Raw genomic sequence first — 25022 nt, 5'->3', positions numbered from 1 at the left:
CTCTAGTTAAAGGAAGAGTATAAAAAACAAGTAGGAAGCAAAAGGAAGCATCTAGAAAAAAAGAGTAGGAAGTAAAAGACTGGGAATAAGACATGGCAAATGTTCATGAGACTATCACTGAAGAAGTTTTCAGGTTCTGTTTTTTCTCCTCATCCTTTAACCTTCTCCTCTGTTGTTTTCTCGTCAGTGAATTACTATTTATAATTCAAAGATTTATAGCTGGAAAAGAGTATTTTCAGCTCCACTATTTACTCATCTTCTGACCTTCAGAATTAATTTCCAGTGACAGAAATCAGAATCAAGCATTTGTTGCTTTTGCTCCATTGAACCAAAGAAAACAACTGCAATCTACTTTTTTTTTTTGTACTTGAAAACAATAATTAAGATGACAACCTCTCATTCAGAACTACATATCCCCCATCCTCCCAATATGCCAAGGCCATTTTAGGATGAAGAATAAACTCTCAGTGCCATGAGTTTAAGGGATTTAATTTCTCACTCCACACAGCACTGCAGGAGAGGATATTTGTAATAAGAACACAGTGACTGACTTAGACTTGAGTTGAAAAATTCAGTTCTCATGGAAGCTTTGTAGCTTTAAATAGTCTGAGTTCCAGAGAACTATTCCCAAATAATATAATGGGATATTCACTTCAAATATCAGATAACAAAGGCAAACACCAGGTAACAAAGTTAATGTGGAGATGATGCTGTCAAAAGAACTGTTTGACATGACAAAGGTAAAAAGGAAGAAACAGGGCCAGAGTTACAAAGTTTAAAGATCAGAGATGGTTGTGATTTCATTTAGAAATCAGCCTCACCATATCTGACATTTCAAATGCTTCCCTGAATATTTCCCCTATTTTTGTGCTCCTGAAGCTCATCCTCCCTCACTGCAGCCTCTGCCAGGCCCCCAGGTGCCCCTAAATCTGCTGTGTTGCCTCCCCACCCTCCCTGCATGTCCCTGCTTCCGTCAGTCCTGACGCTGTTCCCAGGAGCCCTTGTTTGCTGGGAACATTTTCCAGGCCCCAATATCCACAGCAGCCATCCCAACACTTCCTTTCAAAGGGAGCAAATGGTCCTGCTGGACAAAGGCATCAATTCCAGGGAAGATCCAGGCACTGTTCCACTCCTTTGAGCAGACTCACCTGACAGTGTGTTCAGTGCCCAAGCAGTTCCCAGATCTGTTTTATCCCAGTTACACACAAAAGAAAATGTACTTTTTGTCCTATTCGCACCTGCTCTTATTGACCTGCTCCTTAAATCTCTCTCCCTGCAGAGAGGATGGGAAATGAATTCCCTGGAATTGTGATTCATTGATGTCAGTGCAGAGGAGCATCTGGCTATGTCTCTAATGGGCCCCTGGAAAGCAAAATTACCAAAAGAGTTAGTTTCCTACTCCTGTTTTGCTCTTGAACACAGAGACATGAAAAATAGGCATTTTATTGTCCTGTTAAGGTGTAATTTGAACTTAAACAATTTCCACAAATTGTTACATGTCCTCTGCTCATGGAATCACAGAATATCCTGACCTGAGAAGGACCCTCAAGATCATCCAGTCCCCACCCCCAGCCCTTCACAGACACCCCAACAATCCCACCCTGGGCATTCCTGTCAGCGCTGTCCAAACACTCCTGGAGCTCTGGCAGCCTCAGGGCTGGGACCATTCCCTGGGGAGCCTGGGCAGTGCCCAGCACCCTCTGGGGGAAGAACCTTTCCCTGAAGTCCAACCAAAACCTCCCTGGCACAGCTCCAGCCATTCCCTGAAGTCCTTGTTTCAATTCCTAGCATCTGCTCTCCCCACTTCCATCATCACCTACTGACCTGTTCTGCTCAGGCACTGCCTTCGTTTCTGTTGAGGGTTAGTTCTCTCCCTTTTCCCTCTGTGGAATTTTCCCCATTGTCATGCTAAGATACCTGTTGACTGGGCCCTGGTGACAAGGGGGGTGGGAGGAGAGAGAGAGAGGAGGTAAGCCCCGCGAGATTCAAACAGCCAGAAGAGGAAGCGGAACGCTGCGCCTCGGCCCATTTCCCCCGCGGAGTTCGGACGAGAAGGACGATCGCCGCCTCCTGCCTCTCTGTCCCATCCCAGGGTCGGGAAACCACTATCGGACCCTGCCCTGCTCTCTTCTCGCTGTGAACTACCACCATCCAGCACTCTGCTGAGCACTGGGACCCACACCGTGAGCGGAGGGCTCTCTCTCCATCTCTCTCTCCCCCTGGGACAGCTCTGCCATCACCCCCAGCCCTCCTCCGGCTCTGCGGGACCTGCCCGCCCCCAGCACCAGGAACTGCAGCTCAGGGAAAAGGTGCCTGCAGCCAAAAAACACTGGGACTGAGTTACTGTTCTGTTTGTGGGTAATTTCATAGCTGTTGTTGTTCTTGTTTGTCGTGTTAGATATACTAGTAAAGAACTGTTATTCCTACCCCCATATCTTTGCCTGAGAGCTCTCTTAATTCCAAAATTATAATAATCGGAAGAATCACAATTTTTTTTCAGTCCAATGGGAAGCTTCTGCTTTCCTTGGCAAATACCTGTCTTTCAAACCAAGACAGTTTCTCTTAAAGCCATAAAGTAAATTTTTGGGCACCTAAATATTTTCTGCTCGTTTTGACTTTTTCACAGCACACACAAATCAGTAAATCCAGTCAAGGGTGTCCATCCAGGGGGAAGCTGCTGATCCAGGTCCCATGGATACAGGGAACCACAAAGCCCTACATGTACAGATTGTTAGGCAAAAGGAGGTGTCAAATGAATAACACAGAGCATGGATCCTGAGCTGCTGGAGCTGTCACACCTCTTTCCAGCAGGAATGGGACAGGCACCTTCCTGGGAGAGCTTTCCAGATGGTTTTCTCACTGCTACAAACAACCAAGCCCGTGTCTGAGCAGCCTCACTGTGCCCAGAAATGCTGCCTCCCTTTGCACCCTTCACACCTTCTGTCCCTGGATCACCCAGTGGACCTGTTTCAGACCTCAGCACTGCTCTGGCAGCATTTGCTATCCCAAAGACAGTATTTATCCTGTTTTCCTGGGCAGACTCAGCTGATGCAGGGGAAATGTGTGAAGAAAACAACAGAGAAATAAGGAGAGCTGATGATTATCTACTCTCAGAATTCTTCCCTTCTCTGTGGAGGTGCAGGAATAAATGTCTGCCTTTTGTGACTTTCATTCATGACTGTTCTATTTAATTCAGTATTCCTGTGATCATCTTAATTTCTATCCAGAGAACAGACCCCTGGCAGGGTTCATGGCTTTAATAACTGCATTGTCATTCTGATATCTCCATCTCTTACTCCTGATTTCCATTGTTTGCATCTCTTCAAAAGCACAAAGCAGCAGAGTCCCAAAGGAGGAGATCTTTCCCACAGAATTTCTGATATCAGTGCAGATGTTTAGCAGTGAGCAAATTAGAACTATGATTATAAATTGCTGCTGGGGATAGAAGAGGATATGGAAGGTGTCAGGAGATGGTTCCTGGCCCTCAGGGCAGGGCTGATACAGTTTTTCTGCATCCACAGAGATCCTGAGTCAGGGAAGGGAAACAGCCCAGTGAGCAGCTCAGCTCAGGGGAGCTGCAAAGCAATTCCTGTTCCTTTCCACAGCAATCCTAAGGCTGTGAGCAGACCCCAGTGGGAGCTGTGCATGCACTGTGCAGTGTCTGTGGGACAGAGCCAGTACTTATAGGGACAGGGGGTGTAGGGGCTGTCACTGGAGGCTGACAGACATTTCCACTCTTTTAGAACCCATTAGAGACTCTGGGCTGTTCTGCATTCCCCACCAAGGCTCCCTTGGAATAGCTCAGTCTCTGGGCAGACTTTCCTGGATGTTTCTTCCATTCAGTGGGGGAGGAAGGTCCCCAGAACAGAAAGTGTCTGAATATATTTGTTTTTTGAGATCTGTGACAATGCTCAGTGTCCTGATGGCTGCAGCTGCAGCAGGACAGGGTTAGATGGATATGGGGAAGGAATTCTTCCCTGTGCGGGTGGGCAGGCCCTGGCACAGGATGCCCACAGCTGCAGTGGCTGCCCCTGGAAGTGTCCCAGGCCGGGCTGTCCAGGCCTTGGAGCAACCTGGTGATGGTGGAAGGTGTCCCTGCCCATGGCAGGGGTGGCACTGGGTGGGCTTTAGGGTCCCTCCCAACCACAACCATTCTGTGATTCCATGATTCTGTTTCTCTTCATTGTCATTAGAAGAGGCATCAGTCTCAGACATCCCATAGTAAGATCTCCAGAACCAGGTGAAACACCAGGAGCTGACACAGGAGGCCCTGACATGGGTGATCCTTGTGCAGCTCCCTGTCTGTGAGCCTTGGGGCAATCCCAGCCCCCAGGTCCTTAACAAAACCTGTTCATAAAGTAATGCCAAAAAGCACTAATTTCATGTTAAGAGCAAACACAGGGTGTTTATTCAAAGTTTTTCATCACCTGAACAAGCACTCAGACGTTTCCCTCAGTGTGAGGAGCACTTCAGGCCCAGAGAGTGACTTGGGCCAAAGTTCAAGTGTTGGGACCAAACAATGCCACAGGGGGGACCAGAGCCCAGCCCCTCACATCACATCCCCTTGACTTCTTCTCCTCCCACTCTGATCCTCTGTGACTTTCAAATTCCTGCATAAACCAAAGGAACTTTGGAACTTTGGCACTTTAATTAAGGCCAGCATTTACCCAAGGAGTCCCCTCTCAGTCTGCACAGCTTTGCTATTATTCTGCATAAGGAGCACACAGAGTGCTGGAATTAAGAAGCTGTAAAACTAATCCACAGAGGGTAGAACAGAGACACATGCTGGGAATCCATCAGCCTGAAATTCATCTGGATACCTTCAGCTGCAGGACTGAGAAGATGGAATTTAACAGAGCAATACTTGAAATTCAGTTTCTATCCAAAGAGTAAAGCACTTAACAAATTAATTGAGCTTAGTATCCATGTTGAGAGCTCAGCACTGGTAACATCATCACAGGAGAGAGATTGGTTTATGGAGGGCTGAAGGAAGCACAGCAAGCCCTCAGCAGAGGGCTGCCCCAGAGAGCCCCTGAGGTGACAAACAGCACCTCTGCAGTCTCTGCACATTCTAACTCTGGCCTCGTGCTTTTACCCAGACACTGCACTCAGCACTGGCCAAGCTTTCCCCTAGAAGCAACACACCTTCCTTAGGCAGGGCTGGGAGAGCCTCTCCTTATTTTTCCTGGCTGCTCATCAAAACAGAACACCCTGGACACTATAAATGTTTTAAAAGTTTTTGTTTGTTTGTTTGTTTGTTTGTTTGTACCTCAAGCTGCAGGAAGCTCAGCAGTTCTCCCTCACAGATCTTTCGCTCTGCTGGTTTTTCCCCTCCCCTACCAGATCCTGGTGGGAATGTGTGGCTGGATAGAAACTTCTCCTTCTCCCCAAGCTGTTTAAACCACTGCAGCAGCACTTTGGTGGAACAATTATGCTCTGTTCCAACGAACAAGATTTATCCTTCCTTTAAGCATAGCCTGACTTTGCTCAGTGAAAAACTGTTTGCAGTCAACCACAGCTCCCTTACAACCCATAATCCACCACTTACACATCCTCTCTCCAGTCCCACAGGGGCTGAGCTTCTCCTAATTTTCTTTCTGGATATAGAAAGTGCAAAATACCCTTCCTTCCAAAATAAACATCACACAAAAGATAATAGTGAGAGGTTGTGAAAAACTTTGGAGTCTGTGACCACTTAGTGACACTTGGGTAAGATTTGCCCCTTCAGAGATAAATACTGCACTCTATGAGTCCATTCTGGTCTATGAAATATTTATGGTATGTTCTGCAAAGCATTCAGTATACAGAGGTAATTTCACTCTTAAACTGTACATTAAGGAACCATTAATATTCCAAAGGAGAAGGTTGGAAGTTGATAAATGACGGCACTTAGGTCACCGTGGTTGCCCTTTCCTCTCCATCTATTTAATGATGTATTTGCTCCAGGTCTCCTTCACACAACTGACAGGAACTGTTCAGAAGAGCTGGGATGGGAACAAGCACAAACACAATTTCAGGACAGGAGGGTTTGGAGACTGATAACTGAAACTCCAATGAGTGCACATCAAGTGTCATCATGTGGCACAAAATGTCTCTAATGTCCCCAGTTCCTGCTCCAGCAGGGAGCTCCCACAGGGGTTATCAATCCACTGGTGTGAACTGGAGCACTGAACATGTCAGCAATTGTCCCATTCTGGCACAGGGGGAGCACAGGGATCCCAATTCTGAGTCACAGAATCATGGAACAGTTTGGGTTTGGAACTACCTCAAAGCCCACCCAGTGCCACCCCTGCCATGGGCAGGGACACCTCCCACTGTCCCAGGGTGCTCCAAGCCCCATCCAGCCTGGGCTGAGAAGGGATCCTGTGGAGGATTCTGTGGAACTGGGAAAGGATTCTGTGGAGCAACCAGAACAAGAAACGGGAGAAACACCTCTTGTTATGGAAAATCCTCAGCAATGGGCTCCACTTCCCAGCATGAGAGCAGGAGCTGCTCTGGGGTTGCTGCTGTGCTCTCAGGTCCTGGTACCAAGTACTGCTTTCAGGGCAGGTAAAAGAACCCAACACAGCACCAGCAGCAAAGGAAGGGTTCACAGGGGAGTTCCTGGCACAGGATGCCCAGAGTAGCAGTGGCTGTCCCTGGATCCCTGGAAGTGCCCAAGGCCAGGCTGGGCAGGGCTTGGAGCAAAGTGGGACAGTGGAAGGTGTCCTGCCCACGGCAGGGGTGGCACTGGGTGGGCTTTAGGGTCCCTCCCAACCCACAATTCCCTGATTCACATCAGACCAAACATTCAAGCCTAGAGTGTTTTTATTTTCTTTTTCCTCAAATTCCTGAAGCCAGGTGGGTCACAAGCTATTTTCTCTGTTTCCCCTTCCATGCAGGATCTGGAGCTGTTTCTCTTCCATGTCACTGCAAAAAAAAGCAAGCGCACAGAGTGATAACTAGCTGAGCATTCAGAACATAGCGAGATGTTTATCAGAAATGCCACAAAGTTGTTTGTGGTTTGATGGGAGGGATCAGCTCATCCCTGAAACACACTCAAGGCAGCCGCAGGAGATTCAGAACAGGTTATTCAGCCAATGTGGAATCTGCCCTGATAAGAAACACCGAATGACTGGAGTGGGATTTCTCTGTGTAAATTGAAATCAGGGCTGTGTGAAGCTGAATTAAACCTTTGTCATGAGGCTGCAGAGCTGTCACTTGTATTCTTCCAGGATAAATTGGCAACACCCACTGAGAACAGCCTTGGAACAGTAGCTGCAGTAGCTGCTTTTAGAGTAACAGCAAAAGGAGATGATATGTTCTTTAAAATCCTAAAATGATACTAACTTACAGCACAAGAGAATTAACATGTTCTGCTTAGGGAACTGCTCCACAAAACTGAATTTCTACTACAAAGCTGCTTTATTTTCATAATTGCCCCTCTGGAGGAACTTTGTTAATTGTTCCTCTTTCTTCCCCTGCCTTGAATTCCAATGTTCCCTCTCCAGACCAGGGGAATGAAGCCAAAGGGTTTTCATCTTGAGTTTGGAAAGCTGGTCAGCTTTCATTAAGGCCTCAGTCACTTTTAATCAGCTCTCCCCAAAAAACAATTGAAAATAATTACCTGAGCTTCTCCTGGGCTTTGGGGTCAGAATAAAGGTGATCAACTGAAGACAGACCAAAGGACACTGCTCCTGTCAAAGCCTGGACATTTCCCAAGGCCCAAGCCAAGGAAATAACACTGAGTTTCATAATCCCCATCTGTGCCAGTTAAGAACCCACACAAGTACTCTTGCAAGGTTATGTGATTTCCAAGTGTCCTTCACGCTGCTTCTTCCTCTGGCTTTGTCCTGGCTCTTACTCAGAATCACAGTCATAGGATCACTAAGTTTGGAAAATATCTCTAACGTCATGGAGTCCAACCATCACCATCACCACTGACCCATATCCCTGAAAGCCATATCCATAGGTTTTCTGAACATTTCCAGGGATGGAGATTCCACCACTTCCCTGGGCTTTGCAACCTTTTCCATGAGGAAATTTTCCTTAAAATCCACACAGATCCTCCCCAGGCCCAGCCTGAGTCTGTCCGTTCCCTCTCCTCCTGTCCCTGTTCCCTGGGAGCAGAGCCTGACCGCCCCCTCCCCCCCCCCCCCCCCCCCGCCGGCTGTCCCCTCCTGTCAGGGAGTTGTGCAGAGCCACAAGGTCCCCCCTGAGCTTCCTTTTCTCCAGGCTGAGCCCCTTTCCCAGCTCCCTCAGCTGCTTCTGGGGCTCCAGCCCCTTTCCCATTTCTCTAACCCATGGTACAGTTGCTCAGACCTGCCCAGAGACATCAGCTGGTTTGAAATCTCCCTGCATCATTTCCCTGAGTAAGGGCTGAGGTGCTAGAAATGTTTCTCAGTTTCTCAGACGAGCGGGGAAATTGGAGCATTGAGCACTGAAAGTTTCTGAAAGCTCTGGCTTCAGCAGATGGGATGAGCTGATCCAACAGCTCCCAACAGCAACCTCTGCTTCCACTCCTCCCCTTGCTTCCAGATTGTTCCTCCTTCCCTTGCCTCAAACCAGCCCCAAATCCACCCCACCAGGTCACCCACAGTCCTGACCTGGCTGAACGGACTGATGGGACCCTTACTGGGCAACCCCGGAACTGGCCCCAGGGAAGGATGAACATGCCATTGTAATAAAAACAACATAAAAATTGTTCATTAAAATAGAAGGACTACCAAGAGTTCAATAAAATAACAAAGAATAGAACCAGATCTGAGAGGGCACAAGTCATGCACCCGTAGTCCACAAGAATGTCTTGATTAGTTTGAGCTGAGTTAATTAACCATACTTAAGTATCCATTGTTCAACGTGTAAAAAGGATCTACTGATAAGGCAGAGGTTCTGCCGGGAAGAGGAGTCTTCTTCATTCCAACGACCACCGGAGGGCAAAGTACGACCCCTATCAACAGGCAGTGCCAGCGCAGACACGATTGCAAAAGGGACACGTACACCAGAAACAAGGGGTATAAAACCCAAAGGACTGAGAGAGGAAAGTGCGCGCCGTTGGTGGAGCGCTAACTCCCGGCCGCCCAGCGCTGCTTTTGCTTGTTACCGCTTGCTTAATAAATTCCCCTTGTTGATGTTCAATTGGCTCTGAGTCAGTGTGTGTGACAAACACTTATAACAAATTGGTGCCGTGACTCGGATAAGGGCAACCCGGTGGGAGACCTCCACCAGGGAGGCGCCCCGCTTCTAGCGGCCTTGGTGCTGCGTCCACCCTCCTGGACGCTTACCGACGAACCCTAAATTGGTAACAAGCAAAGGAAAACCGGTAACCCCATAATCTTTGTGCACGAAGCCCCGGGCGAAGACGCAGGAAGCGTAAGTATATTTGGGAATCCGCTCGGTTGGGGTTGGGTATCCCAGAACACAGCAAATGAGACGCCCAGTGTGGGCGAAGTGAGTGCGGACCTCTGAGTAGTGCGGTTCCCAAATCCCGCGAGGGACTGGGCCACAAAAAGAGGGAAACGTGTGTGTGAGTGTTTGTTGGTGTTCTGGAATATGGGACAGGGGAAAAGCAAGCCCTCTGATCCCATGGGTAAGGGGACCCCAGTAAAGCTCCCCCAGATACCCCCTGACAGTCCATTAGGGATGATGATTAAATATTGGAATGATTATCCTTCTAGGAAAGGGAAGGATAAGGTCAAAATGATACATTATTGTATGGAGGTGTGGGGAGGGAAACAGATCCGTGGAGATAATCTGTTTTGGCCAGTATTCGGAAGTTCTGAAGATTGGATTTGCCAGGCATTAAATATTTATGTAAACTCTAAAGAACCTTTTTGCCTGGAAGAAAGTGAATATGCTGCCCTTTGGATAGTGGGAGAAACCAGGACTAGATTGTTTGCCCTAAACACCTGGGGAGGAAAAAAAATAAATCTAAATGATCCGAGGAGGTCCCGACTGCTCCCCCCCCCCGCCATACATATCTCCTCCTCTCCCAGTTCCCCCACCTCCCCAGGCACAAGTCCTAGAGTCAGTTCATGAAGAAGAATCCGGGGAACGAGAATTGGGGAACCACGAGTTAAGATCCGAAGATAACCGAAGGATCACTCGCAGCCAGTCTAGGAGGGATAGAGAAGGTCCAACCCTGTATCCATTAAGAGAAGTGGGCCTGGGGATGATCCCTAATCCAAATGCTGGACAACAGGGGCAGCCTGCCCAAATACCGGGCATAGGCTATGTAGAAGTGCCCCTTAATTCTGGAGATGTTAGAGAATTCAAGAAGGAGATGGGACATTTGCTAGAAGATCCCCTTGGGGTGGCGGAAAGAGTTGATCAATTTTTGGGTCCCAATATATATATGTGGGATGAAATGCAGTCTATCATAGGAATTTTGTTCTCTTCTGAGGAAAGGAGAATGATCAGAACAGCGGGAATGAGGGTGTGGGACAGGGACCACCAGGCAGGTCCCCAAGCTGATGTGAAGTGGCCATTGCACCGCCCCAACTGGGATAAGCAAAATCCACAGCACCGAGCCCATATGGCAGACTTAAGAACTATCCTAATCCAAGGAATCCGGGAATCTGTCCCTTGGGGACAAAGTGTAAATAAAGCCTTCTGTGAAAGCCTAAAGAAAGATGAGGACCCTACTGAATGGATAGAGAGGCTCCGAAGGTCATTTCAACTATATTCCGGAGTGAATCCTGATACTCCAGAAGGTCAAGTGTTATTAAAAACTCAATTTGTAGCAAAATCTTGGCCTGACATCAGAAAAAAGTTAGAGAAAATTGAAGATTGGCATGATCGTAGTTTAGATGAATTGTTGCGGGAAGCGCAGAAGGTGTATGTCCGGAGAGAGGAAGAAGGACACAGGAAGCAGGCTAAAGTAATGATGACAGTAGTATGTGAGGGGCAACGGGTAACAGCTAGTCGATTCCCCTCGAAGGCGGGCCCTCCTAGAACCAGAAATGTGCCTAGAGAAAAGGAGGGTACCCAGGGGACTTGTTATTATTGTGGAAAGAGAGGGCATTTTCGGAGAGATTGTCAGAAAAGGATTGCAGATGAGAAAGAATTTAAGGAAGATTAGGGGGGTCAGGGGCTCTATTTGCTGGGGACCCGAGAAAGATCAGAGCCCCTGGTAAAGCTGAAAGTAGGTCCCCAGCAACAGGAAATAGAGTTTTTAATTGACACTGGAGCAGAAAGGTCCACAGTACAAAGCCTCCCTTTAGGATGTAAAATATCAAAAGAAAGAATCCAAGTTGTGGGAGCAAAAGGAGAACCTTTTAGTGTACCTGTGATTAAAGATGTAGCTTTTGAAAGCAGCTCAAAATTGGGTTTAGGAACCCTCCTGTTGGTACCTGAAGCGGATTACAATCTTTTGGGAAGAGATCTTATGGTAGAATTAGGAATTGAAATTAGTATAGAAAATAAACGATTAACAGTAAAATTATGTCCATTGCGAGTAGAGGATGAACAGGAAATAAACCCAGAAGTTTGGTATACCCCCGACACTGTGGGTCGATTGGAGATAGAACCGTTTGAAGTGACATTGAAAGACCCTGACATTCCAGTAAAGATTAAGCAATATCCAATTTCAGATGAAGGGAAAATGGGGATAAAACCCGAGGTTGAAAGACTTCTAAAACAAGGATTGTTGGAACCCTGCATGTCCCCTTTTAATACACCCATTCTCCCTGTTAAGAAACCTGATGGGAAATACCTGTTAGTACATGATTTACGGGAAATTAATAAAAGAACCGTGGTTTCCCCGTAGTAGCAAACCCTTACACCCTGTTGAGCCAATTAGGACCTGATAATCAATGGTATAGTGTAATAGATTTAAAAGATGCTTTTTGGGCGTGCCCCTTGAAAGAGAATTGTAGGGATTATTTTGCACTTGAGTGGGAAGACCCAGATACTCATAGAAAACAGCAGCTTCGCTGGACGGTTCTTCCCCAAGGATTTACCGAGTCCCCCAATTTGTTCGGCCAAGCACTTGAACAATTACTAAGTGATTATAAGTTAGGAAAAGGGGCCGTGTTGATTCAATATGTGGATGACTTGTTGATTGCTGGCAAGGAGGAATGGGTGGTAAGGCAAGAGAGCATAAAGCTGTTGAACTTCCTTAGTTTAAAAGGACTGAAGGTATCAAAATCTAAACTCCAATTTGTAGAAGAAGTAAAATACCTGGGATACAGGCTGAAGCAAGGAATGAAAAAGATAGATCTGGATAGAATAAAAGGGATCTTATCTATGCCAAGGCTACAAACAAAACGAGAGGTGAGGCAATTACTGGGATTATTTGGATATTGTAGACAATGGATTGAGGGGTTTAGTGGGAAAGTAAAATTTTTATATGAAAAATTAACCAAGACTGGTTTACTTAAGTGGAATCAGTTAGATGAAGACAAATTACAAATTCTCAAGACAGAGTTGGTAAATGCACCTGTATTAAGCCTCCCAGATTTAAAAAGGCCTTTTTATCTCTTTGTAAACACAACGGAAGGAACAGCATATGGGGTGTTAGCCCAGGATTGGGCTGGTAGTAAAAAGCCTGTGGCCTACCTATCTAAATTACTAGATCCGGTATCAAGGGGTTGGCCAACGTGTTTGCAGTCGGTAGTGGCTGCCACTCTGTTAGTAGAAGAAGCTGTAAAAATCACTTTCGGGGGAGAGTTGCATGTTTTGTCTCCTCACAACATAAGGGGGGTCCTCCAACAGAAAGCAGACAAATAGATAACTGATGCTCGGCTTTTAAAATATGAAAAGATCCTTATATCTTCTCCTAAATTGAGCTTAGAGACTACCTCTCTCCAAAATCCCGCCCAATTTTTATATGGGGAACCGAGTGAAAACTTAAGGCATGATTGTTCAAGGGTAATAGAAGAACAAACAAAAATCAGACCAGACCTAGAAGAGGAAGAATTAGAATATGGGGAAAAACTGTTTGTGGATGGGTCTTCCCGAGTAGTTGAAGGAAGGAGAAAATCTGGTTATGCAGTAATTAATGGAAAGACCCTAGAGGTAACAGAATCAGGACCACTAAATTCTGTGTGGTCAGCGCAGGCTTGTGAATTGTATGCTGTATGGCGAGCACTGAAATTATTGAGAGGAAAAGCAGGAACAATCTTTACAGACTCAAAATATGCTTATGGGGTGGTGCATACCTTTGGAAAAATTTGAGAAGAGAGAGGTTTAATTAATTCCCAGGGAAAAAGATTAATTCATGAAGATTTAGTAAGGAAGGTTTTACAGGCTCTAAGGTGGCCCACTGAAATAGCTGTGGTCCATGTAAAAGGGCACCAGACTGGAGTAAACAATCGAGTGAGGGGAAATAACCTAGCAGATCACGAAGCAAAGGCCGCAGCCCTCAGGGTATTAAAAGAAAAGGCTGCAGGAGTTAAGAGAAATTGCTCCTTTTGTGAAAAAGATTTAAACAAATTACCTTGTATGCTTTGCTGGGAAGATTCCAAAATAGATAAGATAGAATGTGTCTGTTTGAACCCCACTAAGACGCATTGTTATTATCACGGGCCAATTCAAATACTCACATTCACTGAGAGAGAACAACAGAAATTGAATGAAATGGGGGTAGTGAAGAAAGGAAATAAACGAGAATTGCCAGACGGTCGCGAAGTTCTTCCAAAACCGGTAGCCCGAAGAATTTTGGAAGCCATCCACTCCAAAACTCACTGGGGTACACAAGCCTTGATAGATCATTTTGCTATTAAATATGTCTGTATTGGGATGTATAACTTAGCCAAACAGGTCACACAACAATGTTTAACCTGTCAAAAGGTGAATAAGAAGCAGTGGAGACAACGGGAAGCTGGGGGAAGGGATTTAGCGTACAGACCTTTTTCACACATTCAAATTGACTTTACTGATTTGCCTAAGGTAGGGAGATACAAACATTTGTAAGTGATAATTGACCATTTAACCCATTTTGTAGAAGCTTTTCCTACCTCTAGAGCAACTACACAAGCAGTGGTGAAAATTTTGCTAGAAGATATCATCCCTCGATATGGGTTAATAGAGGTGATAGATTCAGACAGGGGGGCACATTTTACATCTAAAATCGCTAAAGAAATTGTTTCAGCCCTGGGGACAAAATGGAAGTATCACACTCCTTGGCACCCACAGAGTTCGGGGAAAGTAGAAAGAATAAATAGAGAAATAAAGAAACAACTAACCAAGCTGATGTATGAAACACAATTATCTTAGGTAAAATGTTTACCTTTAGCTTTGCTAAATATACGCACTCAACCCCGGACTGATGTAGGGATTTCCCCCTTTGAAATGCTTTATGGAATGCCGTATAGTATGGATGCCCCAGCGGATCATCCCGAGATAAGTAATCAACAAACTAATCATTACATAATACAGCTGACACAAGCTCGTGATAAACTCAGAAAAGCTGGATTATTGGTACAAAGACCTCCTCTTGACTTAGCGATTCACAATATAAAAGTGGGTGATAAGGTTTTGGTTAAAACATGGAAAGAAAATACGTTAACTCCAACTTGGGAAGGTCCCTATGTTGTGTTACTCACCACAGAAACTGCCATCAGAACCGCGGAAAAAGGCTGGACTCATGCAAGCAGGATAAAGGACCTATACACTCCTCCTCCGAGGAACCCTGGAAAGTAACCAGCGCTCCAGGAGATCTTAGAGTCACCCTAAAATGGACTTAAATGAACACTGTGAAGGTAGTTCAGGTACAATGAGACAGCGAAATTAAGTATAACTACTTGATAACTGGAGATTTTAAGACATATTGCTCGAACAAGGATTGTGGTTGTTATCCATTTGTATGTTTTGTTTGTAAAATTTGCCAAGAACGGTGGTGGGTCCATTGTTAGAGAGGAAGTCCACCTAGCAGTGTTTGTAAGAATTGCTATCAACTAAAACGGGAGCTTACTAAAAGGATTTTACATGAAGGGGAAGGGTATTCACAAGGGGGGGGCAAAGTCAGAAAATTATTGCTTCCATCCTAATGAACCAGTTCCTTTCATAGCTAAAATCATTAAGGGAAATTGTAGAAAAGCAGTACCTGGGGTCTGGTGTTCTTCACCGCAAGTGAAGGATAAGAACTGGGAATCTTATAAAAAGAGGCAACAAAAAAACGACATGGCCCTCCTGAAGAATATCCTTGCTGCCGAGAAGATGGCTCCCCTCGCGGCTCGAAGCAACCGAGTCGGTGAGTGAGGCAGAGGGATAAGAAAAGGTGGAGGAGAGAACCCACAGACTGGAACAATTCAGAAATGTTCCGAGAACTGCCTCAAGGATTTTAAATCCCAGAAATCACTCATAGACCCAGAAGGGGGGGTGCAAAAAAAAAAAAAAAAAAAAATCACATTAAAACACAAAGGAATTGAAAATAAAAATCCACCAGGACCACACCCTTCTTGGCAGGTTATGGGAATTTTAGCTGTAATATATATACAAATCAGCCAAGTAGATGCTTATGCGAACAAGCATCAACCTTTCAAATGGTCTTTGATACAAATAGAAGACTCGATAGTTATAAACTCAACAATTACAACTGCAGCCCCAAGCTTCCAAACACATTTGAGCTCAATTATTCGAGCAGGGACTGATAACACATACAAAAGACAAGTACAATCTAAGGCCTTTTATATGTGCCCAAGCTCAAATCCAGGATGGGGTTATTGCAATTGGCCTGGACATTACTATTGTGCATATTGGGGATGCGAAACTATTGCCTCTGATTGGGAACCGGGGGCAGGCCAAGACAGATACCTTAGAGTCAGGTGAGGACCACCTGGATGTCAAATACCCAAACATGGATATGATGACACAGTGCAAGGGAGAAATCGAAATACCTGTTGGATGATTTACCTTAACATAACCAATCCACAGGATCCAGGGTGGAATACTGGGAAAATCTGGTGAATTCGATTTTGGGAACCTGGCACAGACCGAGGAAGATTAATACTAATAAAGAAAGAAATAGCTCCAAAAGACCTAGTGGGTGTCAGTCCTAACCCAGTGGTAAAAGAGACCCCAAAATTATATACCATGCAGAGGAATATGTATATCAAGCCCAAAATACCCCAGAACATCATTTTCAAAAAAGAGAACCCTTTACAGCCCTTACTGTGGCCCCACTTATGTTGGTGGGCACTGCGGGAGCTGGTACAGGAATAGCTTCCCTAGTGAGACAAACAACAGAGTTTAATACATTAAGGATAGCAGTAGATAAAGATTTAGCTGGAATAGAAGAATCAATCACAGCCTTAGAAAAATCTGTTCAATCTTTATCTAAGGTAGTATTACAAAACCGAAGGGGGCTAGATCTAATCTTCCCTCAGCAAGGAGGATTGTGCGCGGCACTTAAAGAAGAATGTTGCATTTATGCAGATCATACCGGGCTTGTTAGAGATACAATGGCTAAACTGAGAGAAAGGCTAGAGCAAAGAAAGCGAGAAAGAGAAGCTCAACAGTCCTGGTATGAAACTTGGTTCAACAGTACTTCCTGGCTTACTACTCTGCTATCTACAATTGCAGGTCCTTTGTTATTTTTGGTGTTCGGATTAACTTTCGGACCTTGCATCTTTAATAAAGTCATAGAAATTGTAAAAGGGCGATTAGAAGCTGCTCACATGATGTTAATTAAAGCTAAATACAAGTACATCTTAAATGATGAGGAGGTGGAAAAAGAGCTTGCATTGAGCTATCAAGAATTAAAAAGATTTAATGAACAAATTATGAAAGAAGAAAAGGAGGAATTGTAATAAAAACAACATAAAAATTGTTCATTAAAATAGAAGGACTACCAAGAGTTCAATAAAATAACAAAGAATAGAACCAGATCTGAGAGGGCACAAGTCATGCACCCGTAGTCCACAAGAATGTCTTGATTAGTTTGAGCTGAGTTAATTAACCATACTTAAGTATCCATTGTTCAACGTGTAAAAAGGATCTACTGATAAGGCAGAGGTTCTGCCGGGAAGAGGAGTCTTCTTCATTCCAACGACCACCGGAGGGCAAAGTACGACCCCTATCAACAGGCAGTGCCAGCGCAGACACGATTGCAAAAGGGACACGTACACCAGAAACAAGGGGTATAAAACCCAAAGGACTGAGAGAGGAAAGTGCGCGCCGTTGGTGGAGCGCTAACTCCCGGCCGCCCAGCGCTGCTTTTGCTTGTTACCGCTTGCTTAATAAATTCCCCTTGTTGATGTTCAATTGGCTCTGAGTCAGTGTGTGTGACAAACACTTATAACACCATTCCACAGGAATGAACCCTGATCTCAGCCTAGGTGCTCCTGAAATGGCTCCTCCTGGGCCAGGGACTGCAGGGACAGGTGGGACAAGGCCCTGAAAGGACACCAGGAATGAGCCAGATCACCCATGGAAGCCATGAGGCCACTGCCAAGACCTGACCACCTTTCCCGGGAAGAAATTCCTCCTTAGAAGAAATGAAGCAGATCCAGGGCATGTTTGACAGTAACATTGTCTGTGGGGAATGGAATGGCAAAACTCCTCTGAAATACTCTTCACAAATGGGGACATGTGGGCAAGGTCAAATTTAGACTGGGCTTAAGTTTCCCAAAGCTCTTCCCCTGATCACTGCACAACCGTGGATCTCCAGGGGAAATTTGTTCACTGAATTCCTCTGCAGCACAAACATATGAAAGAATCTCCATCCCCTCTTACGTTTCTCCCCCTTCTCCATGAAATCCTACAGTGAAGGAAAACCACTCAGAAGGTCTTGGCCAGTGCAGGTCCAGGGAAAATGGGTTCCTGGGAATGTTCATTGCTGCCAGAAGTGCTACCAGGAGGGGACAGGCCCTCATGTCCCTTGGAGCCAGGCACCCTCACACACAGAAAACACATATCCCAGCCCAAATTCCAGCAATTAAACTTCAGATCAAAAGAACCACAACTGTGGATGTTCTTTGCTTATTATCGGCTCTGTCTCCAGTTGCCTGAAGGTCTTTCCAGCAAGGTTGTCTTTAATTACTTTAATGAGAGAGAAAATTATCTGAGGAGTGTCAGCTCAATGGGGCAAAGTCCTGATGGAAATGCTAAGTCTGGGATCATTAGTTCAGCAGTTAATAGTACATTATCTGAAGTTATTGAAGCTAAACGTAAACATCTCCTGGAGCCCAACTGGTGTCAGTAGTGAAGTTGGGGAAACAAATTAGGAGAGGCTTTGAACAGAGCTTGTGTTGGTTCTGCTCCCACCTTCTGCAGAGGTGGCTCTTTGTTGGTCCAGAGCAGAAAAAAATGTTTGTTGAGAGGAAAGAAAAGGAAATTGAATCCACCACAGGCTTGTCTTCACCAAAACCCTCCCACAATTCCTTACAATGAACTTCTTGAAGTGACTGAGTTTATCTAAAGCAAATTAAGATAAAGCAAATCAAAGCCACTTCAACCCTTCAGGGAAGCCTGATGTTAATCGGCTCCTTTAGCAGTCCTGAGCCTCCTCTTCAGCTCAAGGAAGGCAAGATAGAGCAATTTAGGTTCATTTGCAATGAAAAGGGATTAAATTGCATTTATGACCTCATCTCTGCTGCAGGTGAATGCTGCCCACAGCCACCCAGCTCAGCTGACAGGCAATTAATTTGAGGCAGAGGTAATGTGATTCTGATTCTGGGCCAGGAGTATTTGCTACAAGGATATAATCTGGTTAAATTAATCCCATTTAATTTTTCACTTGCCTTGGTGGGGCCTGCACTGTAAGAACAGTCCTTTATTGTATTCTCTTTGTGAGGATCAGAATTGCTGTTGCTTCAGCTTGGAATTAGAAAGTGAACTCCATAAAAACTTGTGAAACCAAGGATTTTACTTCCAAAAGAAAATAGTTTCCTGAAACTTCCTGTGATTATGTCCTGTGCATAAGCCAAGCACTGCACTAATCAAAGATAAACAAAGCTATCCTTGGAGATTCCAGCTCATCAGATGTGCAGATTCTTATTGCAGGCTTCAGTTTTCCTCTGTCTTAGGAATAATTATTAGGCTTTGTACAAGTGCTTTGAATAACTTTGCTGGTTTGTGGCAGATTGCATCTTTTAAGTAACCCTGGAGTCCCCATTCATTGCAAAAGCCCCACAGGGAGCAGCCCCAAATCCACCAGAAATGCTTGAAGAGGTTGGCCAAGTACCCAAGGCAATGAAGAGAGCAAAGGCTCTGCTGCAGGCAGGTGAATGAATTCAGCACCTCAGGGGCCAGGGTTGTCCTGCTTTGCCCCAAAACAGGGAAGTTTGGTCTTGGGAGACTGAGAGGAGAAACTGTGGCTGCCCCCAGATCCTTGGAAGTGTCCAAGGCCAGTTTGAATGGGGCTTGGAGCACCCTGGGATAGTGGAAAATGTCCCTGCCCATGACCTGGGCAATGTGTTCATAGAGACATATGTGTTCACAGAAACATGGAATGGTTTGGGTGGGAAGGGACCTTAAACCCCCTCCAGTGCCATGCCACCCCTGCTGTGGGCAGGGACACCTTCCACCATCCCAGGCTGTTCCCAGCCCCAGTGTTCAACCTGGCCTGGGACACTTCCAGGGATCCAGGGGCAGCCACTGCTGCTCTGGGCACCCTGTACCAGGGCCTGCCTGCCCTCACAGGGAAGAATTCCTTCCCAATATCCCATCCATCCCTGCCCTGGGCAGTGGGAAGCCATTCCCTGTGCCCTGCCACTATTCTTAGGGATGCTTTAAGATCCCCCAATGCTGATGGGAACCACAAGGTGCTTTGTGTACAAATCGTCTCCTGATCCAGCTGAAAGGAAGACACAGAACAGGGCACCACATCAATGTCTTTCCCACACCCGGCACTGACTGGGAGAGGAGGAAGAGTAGAAATGGGGAACATGCAACTCTTCAGATTTTCAGATGCAGGACAATTTAATTTATTGAAGGAGCTCAGAGCTTCCTAGTTGGTGCTTTTTAGAGCCTGTTTGCCTGGAGGAAGACAAAGGTCCTGTTAACCACAAACAGCACAAACTGCAACCCTGTGATCTGAGCCACGACCCTGATTAAACAGTCAGGAAATCCTGGGAAACCTCCAGAGGCAGCATTAAATTCTTTGCCTTGGGGTGAAGGAGAAGGAAACAAGGAACAGGTCTGTGCAGTTTCAGAAAGGATGAGGCATTTCCAGCACTTAAGCAGAGCATGTGTAGTGACAGGAGTGAGGAGTGTAATTACCAGGGCACCCAATTTCTCTCCTCCAGGCAGAAGCTGATCAACAGATGGTTTGCAAAGAGCTCGCATTGCTCCTGGTGGCTCACACAGTATAATTAGCCAGGGAAATGGGAGCTGTGATAGGAGTCTCACAGTTGCACCAGCCCCAGACACAGCCAGTGACGTTTCCTGTTGCTGCAAACCTGAGTGCAAAAGAAAACTGCTCTGGAATGTGGAATGGCACCAGGCAGGGGACCCAGCTGCTTATTCCTGCCTGGGTGATCCAGAAAAAAAAAACATCAAATGAGGAATGTTTTGAATAGATCCGCTTAAAAGTGATTCGCTTTACCTGTGGCAAGACAGGAGTACATGAGGTGAGAATTCCAGGGAGAGCTCTACTAGGAATCTCACAAAAATCCTGGGGTTTATTGGTGGGAGAAAGACCAGGGAGAAGGAAGAAATTTTGAATTCCTCCCTGTGAGGGTGGGGAGGCCTTGGCATAGGGTGCCCAGAGCAGCTGTGGCTGCCCCTGGATCTCTGGAAGTGCCCAAGGCCAGGCTGGATGGGGCTTGGAGCAGTCTGTGTTTACCCCTGAAATTACTGTATATTCCAGCAGCGCACTCTGCAGACTGGCACAGCCATTCCAGAGGTGCTTTATGATGGATATTTCACTGCCTCTTTCCTTTCAGGTCAGGAACAAACAAAAATCTCTCTAGAAAGTCCAGTGAAGGATTTATGGCCCAGAAGTTCTGAGCAGCCTCAGCTTGTCCTGACTTCTGTTTAACTTCCTGGGCTTCCCAGACATCTGCAGACTTTCCCCTCGCAAGCCACTCCTCAAACTCATCAGAACCAGGCTTCCATTTGGCAGGAAATGCCAGTCCTGTAAGCCTTTCTTTGATCTCAAACCCATCATTTCTTTTTTCTTCCTGGTGGAGAAATGACACCACTTGCTTTGGGTGACGCTGGCACTTCTCCACTCATGCTGCAGCTCCATTTTCAGCTCAGTGCATTGATTCCATCCCAACCATTTCCCTGGGATGAGACAAAAGACTGGATTACTCAACCACATCTCTATTGGTGAGTTCTCCTGAACAGCTTTTATTTCAACAAAGTTGAGCTTCTAAAAAAAAAGCCCCACTATTGACAGTTTTCTTCCTGGCTTCTCTGTCCTCACCTGGAGCAGGGCCAGCACTGGGTTTGGATCTGCATTTGAACTCATTTGAGGGGAAGGAGCTTCTCCAGTTTCCCCTCTCTGCAGTCCCAGTATCTTGGATCACCCATTTCCATGGTTCCCTTGCCATAAATCAGTTCCACTTCACAGAGCTCTGATTGGAATTCTGAGTCTTTACCTGCCTGGGCTCCTATGGGGCACTTTAGGGCAAGCAGAGCATCTCTGACAGAAGTTATTCCTTGTCTTTTTGCCTCAGGCATTGTCTGGCTCCAGCAATAACTGCAGGTTGTGCTGTTTCATTACTGAAGAACTTTTGCTGCACCATATTAAGGACATGAACTGTGGGGATTTCTCATCTCAGGAGTTTAATTAACTCTTTGATTGAAGCAAATGTTGTATCAAGTGGAGAGAGGGAGGTCAGGGTTGAAATTATCTCCTCATTCCCAGATTAGAAGCACAGCTCCTGTATCTGCCATTGGCTCCTAATGAAGAATTTCAGATTCACCAGCTTCAAAGTAATCTCCAAAATGCAGCTGAACAGCTCCAGAGAGGAGATTTGACTTTGTTGCTCTGCATTTTGCACCATGCCCCTTTTTTCTCTCCCTTTTGAGCTGTTTCATACTGTGTTCCTTGTGCTCTGGAAATTCTGCATCAGAGCTGCAGTTAGATGATGAATGTGATTAAACAATCCAGAGGAGTTGGTTTCTCTCTGCTTGGACTTGGCTCAGCTTCATTATAAAGAATTATAAAAAGCTCCCCACATCAGAAAAAATAGCTTCATGCCATTATTTATTTATTGTCCCACTGTCCCAACCCTGCCACCCCATAACACCAAATCTACCCTGCCACCCCCACCCCAAGCAAAGGGGCAGTGGGGATAAAATTCCCCAAGAAATGCTGGGGGAAATACATTAAAAATAATAATAATAAAAAAATAAAAATTAAAAAACCACCACCAACAACAACAAAAAAACCTGAAGAGATTCCTTGGAGCTGGAAAATGTCAATGTAAACCTCTGGTGTGGGGGACCAGGAAAAGGCTAGACAATGGAAAACCAGGCCTTAGTCCATGATTTGGTGTGTCCAAAGCTAGTGTTGGAAGGTGCAGCTTTGCAGCCCTGGAGACAGAAATGCTGGAGGATTCCTGAGCTCCAACCTCAATGCAAACTCATGCTGAGCTCTACATCCACTACCAGAGCTCCCTACAACTTATAAATCAGGGAGGAAGAGTTGTTCAACAACAAAATTTGCCCCTTGGTTCTCATCTTTAAAATTATTGAACCAGGTCCTTCAAAGCTCTACACTTTCCTGGTGAGAATCCAACCCCTGAGTGCTTGAGGCTGGGCATCCAATAACTGAAGGTACTCACAACATGCCTAAAAGTAGAAATTCACAAACTAAAGTCTGCTTTGGATCATAACTCTGAGGTTGGGTGCCTTGAAGATCAAATTATTCAATAAGAGACATCCTGGAGGGTAGGGATTTCTTCTTCTAAAGTTTCCTCAAATATTTAATGGACCAGAATTTCCCTCCACAAATACCCAGATTTTCTCCTGCTCCCACTCCATTACAGCACGATTTCACCAGCTCCTCTCAAGAGTAAAACACTCATTTCATGGCCTTTCAGGAAGAATTCAGCTCTTCCAAGGAATGTTTTGTCACATACCCAGCCCCTCCCTTGTCCCCTCTCCTGGCAGGCTGATTTCCTGTGCAGAAAAACACAGCTGAAAAAGGCACCTCAGCCCAGCCTTTGGAATGTCCTTCAGGAGAATGCAGAGGCTCCTTCCAGCCTTAAAGGCCCTGCACATCTCCATGGCACTGAGTATGGAATCAGAAAATGGAATCTCAGACTGGTCTCGGTTAGAAAGAACCTTAAATCCATCCAGTGCCACCCCTGCCATGGGCAGGGACACCTTCCACTATCCCAGGTGACTCCAAGCCCCATCCAGCCTGGCCTGGGACACTTCGAGGGATCCAGGGGCAGCCACTGCTGCTCTGGGCACCCTGTGCCAGGGCCTGCCCACCCACACAGGGAACAATTCCTGCCCAAGATCCCATCCATCCCTGCCCTCTGGCAGTGGGAGCCATTCCCTGTGTCCTGTCCCTCCATCCATTGTCCCACTCCCTCTCCAGCTCTCCTGGAGCCCCTTTATGCCCTGGAATCTGTTCCCTGGATCCTTGTCTCCAGATGAACCTACCCAGCTCTCCCAGCCTGGCTCCAAAGGGGCTCCAGCCCTGGGATCATCCCTGTGGCCTCCTCTGGACCTGTTCCAACAGCTCCGTGTCCTGCCTGTGCTCGGGGTCCCAGACCTGGAGCCAGCTCTGCTGCTGGGGTCTCATGAGGGCACAGGGGGACAATCCCCTCAATCTGCTCCCTCTCCCTCTGGGTGTAGCCCAGGCTGTTTGGCCTCCTGGGCTGGTAGTTCAAAATCTTGGCTCATGTCCCTTTCCCTTCTCCCCTTATTCTGTCTGTGTGGGCAGGACAGAGAGAGGGACACCCTGCCTGGCCCAAGAGGACAAACAGAAGAGCCAAATCCTGCTGGAACAAAGCAAAACAGGTTGTGACAATGCCAGAGCTCCAACCCCAGCCCAAGTCTAGCCTGAATTCTCCAGATTGCTCTTTCTCCATCAACCTGCTCCTCCTGCAAAGTCAGCTCCTCAGCAGGATCCTGCAGGATGTCACCCAGGGGTACCACAGCTGCCACCTCCACACCACACTGCCTCCAAACAGGTCCCAGTTGCCATCAGAGCTGCAGACAGATAAAAGACTCCGGGCTGTCACCACAGAAGTTGCTCTGGGTTCAGCTGAGGTGGGGCAGGAACTTCCCAGCTCTGCCATCAGCTGGCACGACTGATCAGATCCATGCTGTCTAACCTGGTTCTGTCAGAACAGCTTTAAAAAATTCAACAAACAAAACCCTACTATTAGCAATGTTTTAAGCTAATCCAGATCATTTTGATAGAACTGGGCTAGGGAGCAATTCCAGCTGTCACAGCAGGAGCAGGGCTGTCCCCTGGCCAGGGCCAGGGCCGTGGGCAGGTGGAGCAGGACATGGAGCTGAGACTTTTCCTTGGGGAGCTGGGGGTGGCCTGGCAGGACTGGGCTGGGCCAGCCCTGTGTGCCCAGGCGGCTGCAAAGCTGTTCCACAGGCAGGGCCACACTAAAACTGGGCCTGACCTGAGTGTAGAACAGGACAGAGTGATGAAACCACTCCAGGTCACATCTTGCTTTGTTATTCAAGCCTGTGCCCAAGTGGGCTCAGCAGCCCAGAATCCTAGGGATGGGCCCAGGAGCAGGGGCTGAGGGGTGAGCATGTGACAGGGCACTGAACTGTGCCACAAGCACTGCTGCAGCACTGGCCTTGTGTAACATTATCAGGGTGACAGCAGCATCCTGGTGATGATTCACCCTGGGCTCATAGGGCTGAATAATTCAATGTTTCAGTGATACCACAGGAAAGTTCAGGCAGAGCAGCAAATGCTTCCTCAGCCTCAGCTCCCAGCCCTGCTCAGGAACCTGCATCTGGGTGATCACAGAACCATCGAATCAGGAAATTTTTCAGACTAGAAAAGATCTTTAAGATCATCAAGCCCAACTATCAACCTGATGTGATGTTCCTTGAGCAGCCCAGCTGTTCCCACCACTGTGGTACGAGTTAAGCTGTAATGAGAGGAATCCTTGACCCAATTAAGTGTATCCTAAGTCTGGGTAGGAGTAAATGAGTGAGGACAT

The 25022-nt window shown here is 46.4% G+C and overlaps 1 protein-coding gene across 1 annotated transcript in view; it reads right to left on the bottom strand.

Moving 5' to 3' along the window:
* The window catches only part of LOC134053040 (acid-sensing ion channel 2), a 391047-nt gene that overhangs the window by 252925 nt on the left and 113100 nt on the right, over positions 1–25022 (bottom strand). The window lies entirely within an intron of this gene.

This window comes from Cinclus cinclus, chromosome 24 (assembly GCF_963662255.1).
Source record: "Cinclus cinclus chromosome 24, bCinCin1.1, whole genome shotgun sequence".
NCBI lineage: Eukaryota > Metazoa > Chordata > Aves > Passeriformes > Cinclidae > Cinclus > Cinclus cinclus.
This window is presented reverse-complemented; position numbering and strand designations above follow the sequence as displayed.